This window comes from Protopterus annectens, chromosome 14.part0, assembly GCF_019279795.1.
Source record: "Protopterus annectens isolate FY-2018-M chromosome 14.part0, PAN1.0, whole genome shotgun sequence".
In the NCBI taxonomy this organism is placed as follows: Eukaryota; Metazoa; Chordata; order Ceratodontiformes; family Protopteridae; genus Protopterus; species Protopterus annectens.
The window spans coordinates 326,104,128-326,123,192 of record NC_056748.1 but is presented as its reverse complement, the minus strand read 5'-3'; the positions used below and the strand labels follow the sequence as shown (position 1 = coordinate 326,123,192).

General features: G+C 43.1%; 1 protein-coding gene across 5 annotated transcripts in view; it reads right to left on the bottom strand.

Annotated features, from left to right (window-relative positions):
* The window catches only part of ATE1 (arginyltransferase 1), a 2,674,296-nt gene that overhangs the window by 2,268,407 nt on the left and 386,824 nt on the right, over nucleotides 1-19,065 (bottom strand). The window lies entirely within an intron of this gene.

Here is a 19,065-nt window from a genome sequence, read left to right as displayed (position 1 = left end):
AGTGGAAATGTTCCGTGAGGGTGTGAAGGGTTTCCCCAAAGGAAAGGTCTTCTGGTGGGGTGGCAGAAGGGACAGATTCCTCTGCATCTGAATCCTCATAAGCAGTCAGAAGTTGTTGTTCCTCTTCAAAATCTGAATAATCAGATTCTTCAGAATCCTGTTCTGTCATTATTTCAGGAGAAGGGTGTCTTTTCCTTTTAGAAGTTGCGGCCTGACTACCCTTGATAAGGGAGATAAGATCCTCTGACATTTTAAACATCTGGGCTTGGGGTAGTGGAGCCGGAGTAAGATGGTGGCTAGAGGTAGATTTTCTAGGAGTGGCCTGGCGTCTAGGCCTAAGAGTATCCATCCGTCTGCGAGAAATGGTAGTCGGATGTGAAGATGTCATTTTTTGTCTAGAATTGTTAGTGCGAAAGGCCTCCTCGGAAGCTGGTGCCTGCATCGTGGCTCTGGACCCAACCAAGGTAGAGACAACCAAAGGCTTGGAAGACGAAGGAGACTTCTGTGGCATACCAGACTCTGAAAGGGTCTCGGTAGAGGCCTGCATAGATATTGTATTCGGCAACAGGGGCTGCGAAAGTGCCTCACTGATTTCCAGAGAACTGAAAACCTGTTTAGCGGTAGCGTCATCAGAAGGCTTAGCCTTGTGTGGTCTGTCTCTATCTTTATCTCTACATTTTTTACGGCATGTCTATGGATTGTTGGCTGATGGACGCCATTTTGGAATGCAAAGATGGAAGGCAAAAATACCTATCTACAATAAGAGCTCCACAATGAATGGTTCTCATGTTAAAGAGGGCACAGAACCGGCAAATGGGGACGTCGTGGTCTGAGCCTAAATAAGTGAATGAATGAAAGTCTCAGTGTGGGATCTGCTTTTCACAGGCAGAAATTGTTCACTTTTTCAGACATCGGTTAGTGCAAGAAGAAAAAAAGACAAAGCCAGATGTGACATACTGCAGTAACTCTGACAGCTGCCACCTTCACTGCACTATCTGCAGCACAGTGAGCATGAGAGGCTATCAGTCACAGTGGACAATTTCTTCTTCTTATGCTCTTCAGCAACTGAAATCTGATAATAGAATAGTACTTTGGAATCTCAGCATGTTTGTCAGCTAAAGACCATCAAAGAAAAGGTGAAGGATGTGTAGGCCACTTCCAGTACCAATCCATAGCTCTTGACTCTTTCTCTGCAAGGTGGACCACAGGGCTCTGAGGATGGAGCCTTTTTTAAGGCTGCTGCAATGACTCCAGAGTGTATTAGTGGGATTTTGCACTCAACATTTCCAGTCTTTTGGGGTCCAGAGGAGCCAGTCCAATTTTCTAGGTACAGGTGCCACAATCCTGTGTTCCCTTCATGTTTCCTGACCAAAAACATCCATTATCTCATCTAAAGTAGACACCATCACACAAGGCAAGTAAAGTGACCAGAATCATAAAAACAAGGGAAACTAGCCAACCCCTTTTTAGCCTGCATCATTTGTAAAATCTCCTCAAACTTGGGATCATAAAGGGATGAAAACGGGTAATCAGTTTTGCTTTCTTCCTTGGTGTCTGGCTCGGGAAAATCCCAAAAGGAATCTACATGCTTCCTTTTATATAATCTTCTGCTGTACCCACTTAATGGGAGCCTATTCAGGGAGGAGGAGGAGGAAGAAGAAAATTCTGACTTAGACTTCCTCTTGTATTCTACCCGAGGACCTCAGGCCTCCTGTTGAAGTGGCACAAAGTTCAAACACATGAGGAACATCTTACAGGATCAAACATGCTAACATAGCTGATGCCCATGATTTCATATGCAGAGGGGGTTGCAACACTGAGCCCAGTACTGTTCTTGATCCCTCTGTTGGTAACAAGGCACAAGTACTGAAAACTCAGCAACAAACTCTGCTGTCTCCAATTTCAGTGAAGTATCATCACCAAGCCTTGATTGTGGGGCCAAATGGTGTCAACTCTAATGTTGATGCTCTCAAACACAAAGACTCAAAAAAAAACTAACTCTGACCTTGGCATCTGGACTGAAAAAAGTACCAAAAGCTGGGCTCAAGCCATCATCCCTGCAGCCAGAAGCCAAGAAAGAGTCAGTACAAAGAGCAGATTAGTTATCTATGAGCATAGCAAAAAGTTAGGAATAAACAGTGCCAGAGTTATTAGAATGCTAAGCAATCTCAAAGCAATCAGCAGCAGTACAAGAGATATTAAAAAGGCAATAAACTGAGGAAGTGAGGGTAACACTAGTCCTGTCTTGCTCAGAATGATAGAGGGTTGGGATGAGACCCAAATTCAAGTGATGCTACACTATTATCCTTTGATAACTTCACAAATTCAATATGTAAGCACACAGACTTGTGGGAGGAAATATAGCGAAATGACCTGACAAAAAGGATTTCTATAGGGGGGATTACCTGGCAAGGTCCAACTCTGAATCACAGGAGATATTCTCCATTTTTGGGGATTCTATTACAGAGGGTTTAGAAAGATGACCCTCTATTACCTGTACTGATAAATTTGATACACCTGTGCTAACAGAAGACACCCTGTCCCCCCCATGATACACTTGAGGAGGGAACTTTTGCTATTAACAGTATCATATTTTTTTTTTAATTTAAAGACTTATCTTTGGATTTAGTTCTAAAAATTTCACTAGGAGTCCCTAGACCTTGGGAGGTGGACGGCTTTGAGAAACCCCCTCTAACTTACTTTTAAGAATGAACACATTGCTTTAGTCTATTAATGTATGTTTAATTTGCACAGGCCATTTCTTGCAAACATTACAGTCAGCCTGAAGTTAAGCAGCACCCAAACATGTAATATATTTTACATGTCTATCATGTTGCCATATTTTATGGCTACAAACCTTGCTGCAGGTTTTTCCGTAATGTAGTAGTTAACCACAAAAGCACTCTCTCAGCTAAACACTGCCAAGAAACACTATCAATAACCTGACAATGAGTAAATATCAAGTAAAATAGCAAAAACTGCTCGGAATACAACATTTAGTCTGTGAGAAGCACTAGCTAGTAGTACACTAATGAACGCATGCAGAAGGAAACCCCAAGGTGGATGGACAAGCCATGACCTAAGGTTTATTAAAACAAAGCAAAGAAACAAATACAATTAATGCTATAAACAAGCAAAAAAAAGCAAAAGATTAATAAGGAATGTTGCAAAGAAATAAGAAAAATCAGAAACACAACCTTTCAAAAAACAGGATTAATCAGCTAAGCAAAATTATTACAATGAATACTCCCCTAACTCTTAACATCCCTACGAATATCGGCTAAAACAAGCTGACTTCAAAATAAACAGAATATGCAGTCAGATATCCAAATAGGCCACTAGATGACACGTAATAAATCTGTGCATTGGACATACTAGACCATGGAACAAAAAATAAATAACTTCCTTGTAGTTAAAGGAAAAAAAAAAAAAGAAGTGAAAATGGTGGGCTAGAGCGACCTCCGAATGGGTTGTACCTGTGAACAGAAAAAAAAAAAATGACATGCTCCTAGTTTAGCAGTCAGGCCAAGGACACTGCTAAGATTCAGTAGTACTGTGTTTATGAGCACTGACAGGTGGATAGAGATGGGAAAGCTGCCAATTTATACCAAAAAATTGGGAAAATGAGAAAAGTATGCCCAAAGGGAAACTGGATTTTATTCTAGGCATGTGAAAAACACAAAAAAGGGATGACAAAAAACTCTAGGATAAGTAAATTAAGACCTTCACACTCAGGGGAACAGTAAAGAATGCCATGAACAGGGTTCAAGACTACACTAAAAGAACTGGAACACAACATTGAGTAAAAAGGGTTCCCAAGACCAGAGCAACAAGTACCCACTGGCCATCTAGAGTAAAATAGCTAATAGACAAATACTAATAGAGTATACTTTACAGGAAAGGACAAATGAAATGTTTTCCAAAAAGCAACCTTGCGAGAAGTCCTCTGAAAAAGGGTATCCTAAAAGGTCAGAACATAAGCCTACAACCCAAAGGGGAGACCCAGAATTGTAACACCATCAAAAAGAAGGAGTATCAACAATAGGAGGAAGGCAGTTTGTGAACACTTAGGAAAATTAAAGCTTAATCCTGCCATCAAAAGAACAAGCTGCAAGGAAGAGCCGAGAGAAGAAAGGGCCTCGCCATCCTCTGCGAGGATAGTAAGGTTAAACAGCATAAGCCCAAAAGTGAGGAAGGGTTACAGCATGAAAAACTAAAGGCCTCTGCACAAAAGGAGAACCACAAATCACCTGATATACAGGTCCATGCTGAAGGAGACTGACGAGAAAACTACTGAGAGGACACGTCTGTCTGATACAGCTTTGTTAACAGATCCTGGTTACCACCAATTTATCACAGGAACAAGGAAAATATGCTCATAAATCGAACTAAGAAAATGGTTAAACATGGACCATACCCTTAATCCTGTAAAGCAGCACACAAGCCGGGCATGTGAATGTTATCAAAGGCCTTGGAGATACCACATGACAGCATAACTGCAGTATTACCAGGTGATGATCCCCAAGGCCAGGTCTTTTATGAACAGCATTTTTTGGACCGAATGGCCAGGTAACTCTGTTAAACCCAGAAGTAGCAGAGATGACACAATGGAATATAAACAAAGCTATAAGATCTTATGTGCAATTTTGTAATCACTATTACAAAGGGAGATGGTTCAACAGTAGGACAAAAAAACTCTCTCACCTGTCTTGCAAATAAACTTCATAGCTATATCCAAGAGTTGGGACTAGGAAGCCCAGTGGCATACAACAAAATTAATATAATCCAGCTAAACAATCCTTTAAGCATCAAATATAACCGTAAAATGGGAACAGGCGATAACATCCAACCCCAAAACTGAACTGATATTTAGCAATGACAAAGCCAGATTCAATTCCAACAACACAGACAGACTACCCAAAGCACCTCTCTGAAAGTCAGAAATGACAAAGACCACTGAAAAGATTTATGTGGTTCCCTGATACTAATAGCTTAAATATTCACAGACTGCTTCAAGCAATCATGCCTTGTCACAAACAGCAGCATTAGAAAGATTATGTAATTTATCCATAAAGCATTCCTTGCTCAGTATCGGTCCCTGCTGTGGTATCATGGCACTTTGTCTCCTGCCTTGCAAATGATAAGACGGATCCCATCAAGTCTGTTTTACCCTTGAAGTGTTCTGGATATGCATATCTCCTGTATGACAGAGATGGGTACCCTGCTTAGTATCCTAAGCAGAAAGATAACCACATATCTCTCCATTCCAAAACAATACAGAACTTGACATTAAACCGAATGCAACTTCTCCGTTAGAGAAAATGGAATGTTAATGAAGCTGTTAGGGTAGGTAAGGTAAAGCAGAGCCACTACTCCACTAAGGAAGAAAAAACATTATGTGAGGAAAGATGATCCTGCTACAATGCCAACATGTCAGCACCTAATGCTGCTGTACCATTCTAAAAGGCTATAAGTTTCAGAAGACCTCTACCATGAATAAAGGGATGAGAAGAAAAAAAACGAAATGTGAATAAATGGCCCTATAATCAGTAAAACCCAAGCACTGCATATAAAAATGGAAAAAAAAACTCTATGAAGGGAAATGAAAAAATATCAATATGGGTGTGACCATCCCTGCCTCCATTTTTTGAGAATGATCAACATGGAAGTTGAAATCGCCAAAAAAAAATATATATATGGAATGGTGACTGAAAAATAATGCCGTACACACTGAAAAAAAGTTGCATCTCTCGTCATAAGCAGGCATCACATGAACACACAAACACCACCATTGTTTGTGGTGGTAACATTATATTTGAGAATAGGTGGATTATATCCTATGCAGGAGGGTCAGTCTGAAGGAGATTGGAGATTGCAAAGTGGTGACATGGGAAAGCATAGCTAGGCAGCATAGGATGGTGGTCTATAGGATCACACTGGCAATCAAGAAGAGTAGTAGGAGAGTGAGGGCAGTGTCAAGGATCAAATGGTGGAAGTTGAAAAAGGATAACTGTAAGGTGGAGTTCAGGGAAGACTTAAGACAGGCACTGGGTGGCAGTGAACAGTTAACAGCTGGGCAGCCACAGCAGAGATAGTAAGGGATACAGCTAGAAAGGTGCTTGGTTTGACAACTGGAAAGAGGAAGGAGGACAAGGAGACCTGGTGGTGGAATGAGGAAGTACAGGAAAGTACAGAGAGGAAGAGACTGGTAAAGAGGTGAGATTGCCAGAGAGATGAACAAAGTAAACAGGAGCACAAGGAGATGAGGCATACGGTGAAGAGAGGGGTGGCTAAGGATAAGGAATGTTGTGAGTTGTATGAAAGGCTGGACACTAAGGGGGAGAAAAGGACACTGTACTGACTGACTAGACAGAGGGACCAAGTAGGGAAAGATGTAGGTTAGGGTGATCAAGCATAACGAGGGAAACGTACTCACAAGCAAGGAGACTGTGCTGAGCAGATGAAAAAGTACTTAGAGGGGCTGATGAATGAAGAGAATGAGAGAGACAGAGAGAAGGTTGGATGATGTGGGTATAGTGAATCAGGAAGTGCAATGAATTAGCAAGGAGGAAGGACAGCTATGAAGTGGCTGAAGAACAGAAAGGCTGTTGGTCCAGATGACATACCTGTGGAAGCATGGAGGTGTTCAGGAGAGATGGCAATGGGGTTTTTAACCAGATTGTTTAATGAAATCTTGGAAAGTGAGAGGATGCCTGAGGAGTGCAGAAGAAGTGTATTGGTACCAATTTTTAAGAATAAGGGTGATGTGCAAAGCTGCAGTAACTAGAAAGGGATAAAATTGATCAGCCACAGCATGAAGTTATGGGAGAGTAGTGGAAGCTAGGTTAAGAAAGGAGGTGATGATTAGTGAGCAGCAGTAGGGTTTCATGCTAGGAAAGAGCACCACAGATGTGATGCTTGCTCTGAGGGTGTTGAAGGAAAAGTATAGAGAAGGTCAGGAGGAGTTCCACTGTGACTTTGTGGACTTAGGGAAAGCATATGGCAGGGTGCCTAGAGAGTAGTTGTGGTATTGTATGAGGACGTCGGGAGTGGCAGAGAAGTAAGAGTGGTACAGGGTATGTACGAGGACAGTGTGACAGTGCTGAGATCTCCAAACACTTTTGGCTAGGATTCACCTTGACTGGGAGGGTGGAAAAGGAAGCAAGCAAGTAGAGTGTTTGAGGAGATCCCTGCAGATGTTCTGATAGGAAATGATTTTGATAATGCGGTACCTTGTGTGCATGCAGTTACACACAGTCAGGCTTGGATACAGAGGCATGTGGGTCTGGTAGCCTGGGGGTACCCAGACAGACTGCACTCTTGAAGCCAGGACTGGCGAGGTTGTTACTTCAGGAAGGGAGCCACCCTGTAGCAGTGAGACTGAAGGTGAGCCACAGCTGATGGTGGGTACTGATCTTCCCTTGGATAGAGTGACTGCAAGGGCAGAGGTGAGTAGTAGTAGCCAGGCTGACAGTGAGGCACCGCTTTCAGAGGATACCAGACTTCCTGTGGAAGGGGAGCTGGGAAGGGTTACAAACAGACAGTTGAGACAGGCTAAACTCTCAGACCGTACATTACAAGGCATGATGGAGGTAGCTAGGGAAGCGGCTGATTCTCAAGGAAAAGGGGGTTCCATATACTGGAACAAAGGGTTCCTGTATAGAGAATGGACCCCTGAGGGATGGCGAGAGGGTGAGAGAATACAGCAGTTGGTAGTGCCAAAGCCTGCCATCTGGCACTTCTAGCCATAGCCCATGACATTCCCTTTGCAGGTCGTATGGAGCATAAAGCATACCAACAAACATATTATGCAGAACTTTTACTGGCCTGGTTTTGCAAGGGATGTAGCAGGGTGCTGCAGGACATGTGAGCAGTGCCCAAAAGTAGGCAAGGCAGGAGACAAGGTCAAAGCTCCTTTGATGCTTTTGCCTGTGACTGAGGAGCCATTTCAGAGGGTAGCTATGGATATTGTGGGGCCTCTGAGTATCCCAAGTTCCACAGGAAAAAAGCATTTCCTAGTGGTAGTAGATTATGCTACCATATACCCTGAGGCAGGGGCCATGTCCTCCATTGAGGCAGAAAAGGTGGCAAATGCTTTGTTAGAGATTTTCAGCAAGGTAGGCTTCCCAATGAAATACTGACTATCAGAGGAGCCAGTTTCATGTCTGATCTGCTGGCTTGTCTGTGGGAGCGCTGTTGGATGAAGCACCTAAAGACCACCCCCTACTATCCCCAGACTAATGGTCTGGTGGACAGGTTAAACTCTATACTAAAGACCATGCTACGGGCATTTGCATACCAGTTTAAGAAGAAATGTGACAAATATTTGCCCATTCTGCTGTATGCTTACAGAGGAATCCAGGAATCCATGTTTCTCACTTTTTGAGGTGCTATATGGGCATAGGGTGAGAGGACCTCTAGATATGATTCACAATGAGTGGGAGGGTGAGTGTGAATCCCACAAGGAGTCTGTTGTGGCATATGTCCTAAATCTCAGGACAAGGCTCAGGGAACTCATGGGTTTGGCCCAGGAGAACCTGGCAGAAGCCCAACAGCAGAAAAAGGTCTGGCATGACAGGAATGCTAGTATGCTGTGGGGCAGCAGGTTATGGTTCTCATTCCTGTCAGACACAATAACCTGCAGGCAGCTTGGGAGGGACCCTTCAAGGTGGTAAAGAAGGTCAGTGATGTTAACTACATGGTAGAACTGCTAGGCTGGAGGCAGGGGCACAAACTGTAACATGTTAACACCATGCAACCTTAACATGAAGAAGCTCTGGTGCTAAATATTTGCAGTAGAAGGCAGGAGGAGTCTGAGGAGGGAACTATGGCTACAGCAAGCCAGCCAACAAAATCCCAAATTACTATGGTGGAGCCTAGGGTTGCAGGCATATATGATATGACACTGCAGGACTGTACTGAGGTCGGCAATGCCAAGGCAGCTGGGATCTCAAGACAGGGTATGAGGTAATGTATTCCAAGACAGGTTCATTCCTCTCAAGCACTTCTAAAGGGGCACTCAAAAAAACTAGCCTGAGTCTTCAAAGGGGGAGAGGTGTGAAGAGAAGAGGTACTACCAGCACAGCTAGCTGGAATTTTGCAAATAATTATAAGTCATTTGCAAATATCAAACTGATTTATACAAGATGCTTGTGTTACAAATATATTAGAACTGTAGGTCAAGTGTACATCAAACTGACTGGTACAGATGTTTGTGTTGAAAAGGTATTTGTAAAGTGCTTGTGTTTGAAATGTGTCCACAGTGTGCCCTACTGGAGAGAACAGAGATGTACATGCACTACTGTAGCTGTTTAAATGTATATGATTTAACAGAGGACATTGAGAGACAGGGAGTTAACCTCAGTCCAGCAAACTTTAAAATATATTTGAAATTAAATCACTTTATATGCTAGGCCAAAAAGATGTTATCTCACAGGTTTCAATACAGTCAGAGAGACAAACTCTACACTAGGAAGCTTTCCGTATTGTCTTTGGGGTGAACTAATTACTACTCTGAAGTGTGGAGGTAGGCAATTGTTTTACGACTTCCAGCACCTGCCACAGATCTGAGCAAAAGCCATTGTGTGTGTGTACTTTTACAGGGAGGTGCTAAATCCTGCCAGCTATCAGCAATGAAGGTTTGCATGGGAACTAGAAGTCAGATGACCAGAAGTGATGTCATTCTGCAAGCTATCCCAGAGGCAATATTTTAGATATTATTTTGAGAGGTCTCTTAGTGAGACTGAGCATTCTGCCTTGGGCCTGACAACAAGAAGGGCCATTCAACCCATATCTGCCTTGCTTTATTAAGTAAGTAAGGAATAGTATAATTGTCTTAGATTCAGTCAGGAATATAGTGAAGCATAGTTTAGATATTGCTTTTCTTTATTTGTCTAAGTCTATCCTGCAATGTTATTTTAAATATTTCCTGTGATTCTGAACTCTGATGTCACTGCGAATAGCTATTTGGCATTGTCTTGTTTTTTATTATTTATTATTAAAAATATTTAAACCTTTCATTATGGCTAATCTTTATAGAGATATTTATGTTTTGAGAGTATATGCATATTTATTTGGTGACACTGTGTGGGCCACTCCTAATAGCCTTGCTCTTGGTCAAACTACCATTTGTATTAATATTAATTTCACTCAGTATATTGGGTACTCTTGTAAGGTACTGGCTAGGGGTTCTGGTGGCGGTGATAACTACTACCTTACAGTCTGGGAAAAAGGGGGCACAGCTAGTAAACCTGTGCCAGCCTTTCACAGATATGTGTGTGTGTGTGTGTGTGTGTGTGTGTGTGTGTGTGTGTGTGTGTGTGTGTGTGTGTGTGTGTGTGTGTGTGTGTGTGCGTGTGTTTGTGTTTGCTCACATGTGCACAAATCAAATCGCAAAGTGTGTGCGAGTCAGATACTTGGGCAGGGACACGAAGCACTGGTTGGACAGAAAGTGTGTTGGAGGACTTGGCTTGGAACCCTGGTTAAGGACTTAACTCTATAGCTATGTCACTGGGGAGTCTTACTGGGTAGCTGAAGAGAGAGAGAGGAATCAGCCCCCAGACTGACTGTGTTCCCTGTGTGCTCTTAATAGAAAGTGTGCTTGATTGTGCCTGATGCAGAGAGCTGCATCTGGAGGCACTGAGTGTGTACCTGTTATCCTGTCAGTGAACATTCCCCACAGGTGCAAGTGGTGAGGACTGAGGCTCTTTGATTACTGGCCCTGAGGTGGTGGGTCATCACAGAAATCTATGCTATTTTTTGCAGGCGTCAGTTATAGAAGTAGGTGTGTGTGTGTGTGTGTTGCTGTGGGAGAGCAGAGAGAGAAGGAAGGTGTGTGTGTGTTGCTGTGTGACAGCAGAAAAAAGGTAGGTATGTGTTTGTTTAACATGCCTCCCAACTGTCCAGATTTAGCCTCACGGATTTGGTCTGTTTCTCAAAGTTTGTGGTTTTCTAGCAAATCACGGAGGACTGAAGTCCCTCAATAATGACATATATATATATATATATATATATATATATATATATATATATATATATAAATGCACACGAGTTTCAGACTTCATATTTTTAAGAAAATTCATGCTAACACAAATCCTGTTATTCTAGCAACCTTCTACGGTAAAAAGAGCAATATTTAAAATCTATCCCTATTTTGGGCCATCGCATTCGCATTATTTCAGGCTTTGTCCAGATTTCCTGCCCTAAGAGGTTGAGAGGTATGCACACCTCTCAATTGTCCATATTTTTGGCCTATTTGGTTTTCTGGCAAATCACTCAGGACTGAAATAACTAAATAATGTCATACATTTGAGTTTCAGACTATGTTTTCTTTAGAAAATGCATGCTAACACAAATGCTGTTACTCTAGCAACTTTCTAAGTCTACAAGAGCAGTATTTAAAATCTGTCCCTATTTTGGGGCCTTTGCCCCCCCATTATGTTATGCCTTGTCCAGTTTTTTATGCTAAGAGGTTGAGAGGTATGGTATGTAATGCCCTAGTTAGGGGTGAGGGCAGATTACTCAATTAGCTTGATCAGGCTTGACCCTGTACCTCAGTTAGTGGTAACAAGAGCCTGGATCCTCTACATATGAACTACCAGACTGTTGACAGAATTGTAAGTTTGAGTTTCAGTACATTTTCAGGGAATTATGAGTTTCAGTGCATTTTCAAGGGATTATAAGTTTCCATTTCATTTTCATGGAACTGTGAATTTCAATGGAAGATAAATTTAATGTTGCTCATGCAAAGTCTGTTTTCAATGTTCAACTGTTTTGTTTATCAAATGGCAGCCACTGTTTGTGTTGTAGAATTTGAAAGATGTATTAGCAGCATAATTGCCTTTGGTGCAGAAGGCTGTGGATTTTACTCCCACACCATGTAGATGGAGTGCTGATATCACAGTGCTCTTTTGTTTGCTGATTACTTGGTGCATTTTAAGGGGGGATGGGGTTCTACACTCCCCAGTGTGTCCTCCTTTGTATGAGATGCCTAGTAACTATGAACTTGTTGTTGGTTTGTCAGTCATTCCCTATTGCAAAATTACCAGCTTACCAATTTTTTTTAATGTAGTATAGGCAATTAAATCAAGGGCAGCAGGTACTGAATTTGTAGATGAAACACTGAAATGTAAAGTTGTTTGCCAGTAGCAACATCTTCATTAGTTAAAAATCATTTTAATGTGGAATTATGTGGATGATTTTTATTTCTGCACAGATTGTGCTTATTGACTGACATTGGTGGATTGTAATAACAGAAGTTTGAGTGGCCTTTTATGGTTGAAAATTTTCTGAAATGGGTAGTTTTGTCATCATTGGTTCATATATTTTGTTTCATTGTTTACTAGAAGACTGTTTAAAACTACAAATTTAAAACACATTCTAACATGTGGTGCTGTATTATACAAGGAATATAATTTAATACAATCAGGAAGGTGATTCAAATAATGCATATATGTATGCATGGCCCTAAAATGTGTAAGGTGCCTATGGTTTGAAAACAGCCCACAGGTAAGCTTAGTCCTCTACGGGCCAGTTGCAAAATGAATGTGGGTTTTCATGCCGTTTCAATAAATGTGAGTTTCAAGGGCAGATAAGTCTATTGCTCATGCTAACTCTGTTTTCAATGCAAGATTATATTGTTTGTTTAGCAAACGGCTGTCAGTGTTTGTGCTATTTTATTTCATTGTCTGTAATAATTGTAGAAGTAAATAAGAAAACAGTACGTATGCTGACAGGTTATAACAGTGTTTATGGTAACTGAGGAGAAATAGCCAAGTAATGGAACACTGGAGTGGCTGGGAAGGGCCTGCTGCTGGGGCTGTAGGGCATTGCTGTAGGAGGGGCTGCTCTGGGGGGGCCCAATCTATTACCCTGCCTAGGGCCCCATTTAACCATCATCTGGCTCTAGCATTTTGCACTATTTACTATAAATGATCATAAGTTTGAAAGAAACAATGAAGTGTCAGTTGTAAAAAAAAAAAAATAAGCATTTTTGTTCAATGTATGACAATAAAGGAAAGAGAACACTTATTTACAATTGACACTTCGCTATTTCATTCCAACTTCTGATAGTTTATGGTTTTCACCGTTACTTAATAATTAATAACTGTCATGTTGTTGAACAAGTCAGTGCAGTTCTGTGGATTGTGGACCTTAACTGAAGTGGCAGCAGCCCACCCAGGTACATTCTGGGGAGTCATTTATGAAGCAATAATAGTAAAAATAATGATGATGATGGTGATGATAAAATAAGAAAATGTAGGCAATAAACTGGAAAAAGAAGTTATGCACTTACCATAACGTTCCATGTGAGTTGTTCATCTCACCATCATTCTTTACTGATGGGTTCAGAGCAAATCCCTTGGCATCTACTGCAAAGCTTGAGGATTTCAAGTAGCTCGAGGCCAAGCCCCTATCCCATGATGCACTTTGAGTTACCTCAGATCTTGTTTGCTGTGTACAATAATACCACATGACATTCTATAACTCCATAAGAGAGAGAATGTAGAAGGTTTGAGTGACCAGGAAGGATCTAGCATCTAGGTCTTCTGAGAGCCCAGGAGGGGGTAGGAGAGAGGGATGTAAGAATGAAGGCAAGATGAACAACTCACATGGAACGTTATGGTAAGTACATAACTTTTTTATGTGAAGTTGTTCTATCTTGCCGTTCATTCTTTACTAATGGGTAGCGTCCCAAGTACCATCAACCTCAGGTGGCTCACGGGAGTATACTTCTCAGAACCGTGGATCCAAAGGAAGCCCTGTCAACTTTGTAATGAGTGATAAAGGTATGAGGTTTTGACCAAGTGGCTGCTGTGCAAATGTTATCAATAGGAAGTCTGGCAGAAAAAGCAGATGATGTAGAAACAACTCTGGTTGAGTGAGCTTTAATTTTATGCTGTAAGGGCATATTGGCAGCTGAATGAGCAAATGTGATACAATCAGATAACCATTTAAACAGAGTTTTTTTAGCCACTGGCCTACCCTTCCTGGAATCTGAAAATTAAACAAAAAGCTGGTCTGATTTCATGAAATCTTTTGTTCTATCCAAATAAAATGTGAACATCAAGTTTGTGAAGCATGTACTCTAGATTATTGGAATGGTTGGGGAAGAAAACTGGCAAATCAATAATTTGGTTGAGATTAGTTTCAGTGCAAACTTTGGGCAAGAAAGAGGGGTTTGTTTGAAGTGAGACTCTGTCAGCATGGAAAATCAAATAAGGAGGCTTGATGGACAAGGCTTGAAGCTCTGACATTCTGTGGGCAGAAGTAATATCCACTAAAAAAAGGTTTTCCATGACAAGAAATTGAGGTCACATGAGGAAGCTGGTTCAAATGATGGAAGAATTATGCGGAAAGCATAAAATTAAGATTCCATGGAGAATAGGGAGATTTCACAGGTGGTCTAATATGGAAGGTCCCTTTGAGAAAGGCTTTGGATAATTTATGTGACATAATATTCAATCCGTCAAATCCCAGATGAAAGTTAGAAATGGCAGCCAGTTGAACACTGACTGTTGCTGCTGCAGCTCCTTTATTGACTATCATGGTTAAGAATTCTAGAACAGAGGCCACAGGGGCTTGGTAAGGATCAATATTGTTTTTAGAGGCCCATATAGAGAATTTTTTTCCATTTGCTGAGGTAAAGCTTCCTCGTAGAGGATTTATGAGAGGATAGGAGAATTTGCTTCATCTCAGTGGAAAGGTTACAGAACCTGGCTATGATGGGCATTGGAGCAGCCAAGCTGTCAGCTTCAGGGACTGCAGAGAGGGACGAAGTTCCCCCGAGTGCGTCAAAAGGTCCGGAACTGGGTCCAGAATCCAGGGGTCCTCCAAAAGATTAAGTTGAGGGAAGGGGAACCAAATCTGACGAGGCCAATGAAGAGCTATTAGAATAATGATCCTTCCCAGGGCTTTTGCTTTCTGTAATACCTTGAGTATCAATGGGATTGGTGGGAATGCATAAAGGAGACCTGGGGGCCAATCATGAATGAGTGCGTCCCTTGGGGCTTCTCCCGGAGGAGGAATCAGGGCAAAGTAGCTTCTGCATTTCGTGTTCCTGTGACTGGCAAAAAGGCCGCAGCAAGGGTGGCCCCACCAGCAGAATATCCTGTCTGCTATTTCCATCTTGACTCATGGGGCAACAAAATTGCTCTGCTCAGCTTGTCTGCTATCACGTTGGATTTCCCCGGGATGTACATTGCTAACAGACAGCGCTGGGTGGAAATAGCCCACTGCCATACTCTGAGGGCCTCGCGACAAAGAGGGTAAATATCTGGTTCCCCCTTGTTTGTTCAAATACCAGACTACTGACATGTTGTCCATCTGAATCGCAATTGTACCCAGAGAAAAAGAGTCCTGGAAGTACTGCAACGCCAAAAGTACTGCTCTCATCTCTAGGACATTGATATGCAGATGCGTCTCTTGATCGGTCCATGTGCCTTTGGCTGTATTTCCCTGAAAATGCCCCCCCCCACCCTATCAGGAAAGTCTCCGTGGTCACTGTGGCAGCTGGAGGGGGTAGCACAAATGGGCATCCTATCGTAATATGAAGTGAGGTCAACCACCACTGAAGATCCTTTTTTCAGGAATTTGTGATCATTATCATGTGAGACATGGGGAGCTCTTGGTAAGACCACTGAGTGAACAATAGCCACTGCAGTATCCGCATGTGCATATGACCCAGTGGCATGGCCAGAATTGCTGCTGCCATCATTCCTAACAATTTCAGAACATCTGATGCTGGTGCTTTGTTTTTGGATATTAAAATGCGGACATGCTGACTGAGAATTAAGACTCTCTCAGCTGGAAGACTTAGCGTGGTGGTGGTATTGGTGTCCAGTTCTGCTCCGATAAAGACTTTATGCTGCGATGGGTGACAAGGCAGATTTTTCCGAGTTTATTGTAATGCCCAGCTGATTGCAGAGTGACAGAGTGTACTCCCTGGCCTGAATGAGTTGATGCCTGGTGGTGGCGGTAAGGAGCCAATCGTCTAGGTACGGAAACACCTGGAATCCTAAACGTCTCAGGTGAGCTGTGACCCACTGCCATGCATTTGGTGAACACTCTGGGGGCTGTAGTGAGATGAAAGGGCAGGACTCGAAACTGGTAATGATGGGCTCCCAGCTAGAAGCGTAGATGATTCCTGGATGGTCTGGCCATTTTTATGGGGTAGTACGCATCCTGGAGATCTATCGACCACATCCAATTGTCTTTCCCTAAGAAGGGAAGTATTGACTGAAGCGTGACCATCCGAAACTTCTCTTTCTTTCAGATTTGTTTAGTCTGCTGAGGTCCAATATAGGTCTCCAGTCCCCTGTGTTTTTTGGAACTAAAAAGAATCTTGAGTAAGTTCCGGATCCTGTCTGGTCTGCTGGGACTGGTTGGATGACTCTTTCTCAGCAACGTTTGGACCTCTACTGTTGCTTGTTCCCTGTAACTGGGTGGAATGTCCGAGATTTTTCTTGTTGATGGAGGGGGTGTGGCGAATGGGATGAAGTATCTTCTGGAAATAATACTTTGTACCCAGTTGTCATTTGTTATTGCTAGGTATCTGGGTACAAAGATAAGCGACCCCGACTGCCTCCAGAGCAGGACAGTCGAGCCCTCCTTTCAGGAGCGCTGGTAGGATTTCCCAAAGAAGTTATCTCTGTCGCCCTGGTTTTGTGGACCCCCCTCTGCTGTGACAGCGGCATCTTCCATTATTGCCACCTCCTCTGCCCCTGGAGGGGGGTTCATTACATGTGTCCTGAAAGGCTTGTTGGGTTTTTGGAACCACATTTTCTCTCCCCTTTGACCCTTGGGGTAGGGTCTGGTAGGGGTGGAGAAACAGACTCCGATGGCAGAGTCTTTCTGTTCTGCTCACACCTGGTTAAAGTTTCCATGACTTTGGGCCCGAAAAGGGACAAGCCATCAAAGGGGGTATTCACGAAGGGTGACTCCGCGAAGGAACACAAACGCATCAAGGAGTGTCTCCTAAGAGTAACTCCTGCACCCGCTGCCCTACTCGTTCCATCAGCTGCATATGAAATGAGGCGCATGGATGAGTTTACTATGGAACTGAGGGTACCAAGCTGGGAAGAAACTTTGTCTGTAGCTCCTGCAACTACTGTACCCTGAAGAGTTTCTCCCAGCTCTTTAAGGAGATCTCTTTGTAGTCTGGTAAAATGGGTTAAATAGTTAAGCGAAGTGCAAAAGTTGCTGAACTAAACATGCGCTTCCCATATCTATCCATGATCCTGGAGTCTTTGTTAGGAGGATGGATAGATGAGGAAGTTTAATTTCCTTCTTGGTGGCTGCCGCCACTACCATGGCATCAACTGGCACACCTTTGGTCAGGAATGATTTACCTAGGGGGGCAGATATGAACTTATTAGAGCTCCTAGGGACAGGCTCCATGGTATCCGGAGACTCCCATGCCCTTCGTGAGATCAGCTGCATAAGCTCATTGAAGGGCAGACACCCCCAAGAGGTGGAGGGCTGAGACCCGAAAGCCTTCAGGAGGACTGTCTCGTCCCTCAGTAGAGTTGGTGGACTGCCAGTCACACCTCTGCCTAAGGATTTCCAGTATCTCAGTGAATGATAAATCCTCAGAGGGGGACCACGGGGACCATTCTAATTCATCCAAGTCAGTATCAGATGTTAATGACTCCTGAGGGGAGTCTAAATGTTTCCTCTTGCACACACTCTTCCTGGGAACCTCATCAGTGGGAGCTTCTGGAGAGGTCTCGGAAGAGCATGGACCACCCAATGGGGCTTCCTGAGGCTCTGGGTCTCTGCGCTTAGCAAGGATCTGTGATGCAGAAACAGACACAGGCACTTTAGGGGATGAAGAAGCCGGACCTGAAGTTGATGATGTCTTGGGAGACATAACTCTCCTCATGGCTTCGAAGGCACCCCTGCTCTGGTGTGAAGGGACCGACGGATCCGAGGAAACCGTCGATACCACCGAGGCAGTGGGGCCTGAGGTAGGAGCCGACCTCATCCAAGCCGAAGCTCAGAGAGGCAAAGTCGGTTCGACTATCCTCCCTGGACCTGACCAGAGAGTGTCGGCTCCTAGAGTCCTCGATCGGCGCCGAGGATGTCAGAGTGAATGGAGCCGAAGACACTTGAGCAGGCATCGGCTCTGAAGACTCCACAATCAGCAAGTCCAAACCGGTATGGCTCAGAGGAGGAAGAGATAAAGCTGGCATAAGGGTCTTCAGCTCCGAAGCCATCTGGGTCGGAGCCAATAACAATTTTGCAAAGGCCGGTGCCTAAAGGAGCTTCTGCACCACCTGATCCACATCCAAGTCTGAGAGGCTAACAGAAGACCTAGATGAACAGACCGATGATACCGACTGAAGAAGAGGAGACTTTGGAATTTCGGAAACCAGTTCCAAAACCGGGGACCGGCTCCGGGACCTGTGGAGCCAATGTCACAGACTCTCTAGACTTTTTCGATTTTTTTGAATCCACAGAAGTCTTGGAGGACTTTGAGGACTTACTAGATCCATCTTGGTCACTACTCAAAGCCTCCTGAAAAGAAGGTTTCAACAAATCCCTGTTAATGAGCTTTCTTTTTCTCTCTTGGAGGACTCGAGAGGAGAAAGAATGGCAAATGGAACATGTTTCCTGTAAGTGCAAGGCACCCAAGCAGTAGACACAATTCACATGCAGTCAGTAACAGACATCTTCTGCCCACATTTAGGGCATTTTTTAAACCCTAATTTAGGGTGTCTGTCTTTGTCGTCAGCCATGACAGAAATGGACTCACCCAACAGCAGCAATGTAAATTAGCCTTCTAATAAAAAACAGGCTAATCACACACACACACAAGCCTTTTAAACTAAGGCTAAGTACTAATAAGCCTTCTAACAAAAAACAGGCTAATTATCAGTACAGACACACACAAGCCTTTTAAACTAAGGCTAACTATAACTACTACTAAGCCTTATAAAAAACTGGCCAAATATATGCACACAAGCCTAAAATAAAGGCTAACAAACACACACACAGATAATTTTAACAAGAAAGTTAACTCTAAGTAATCACACAATACTATACTAACAATATATGTGACAAAAG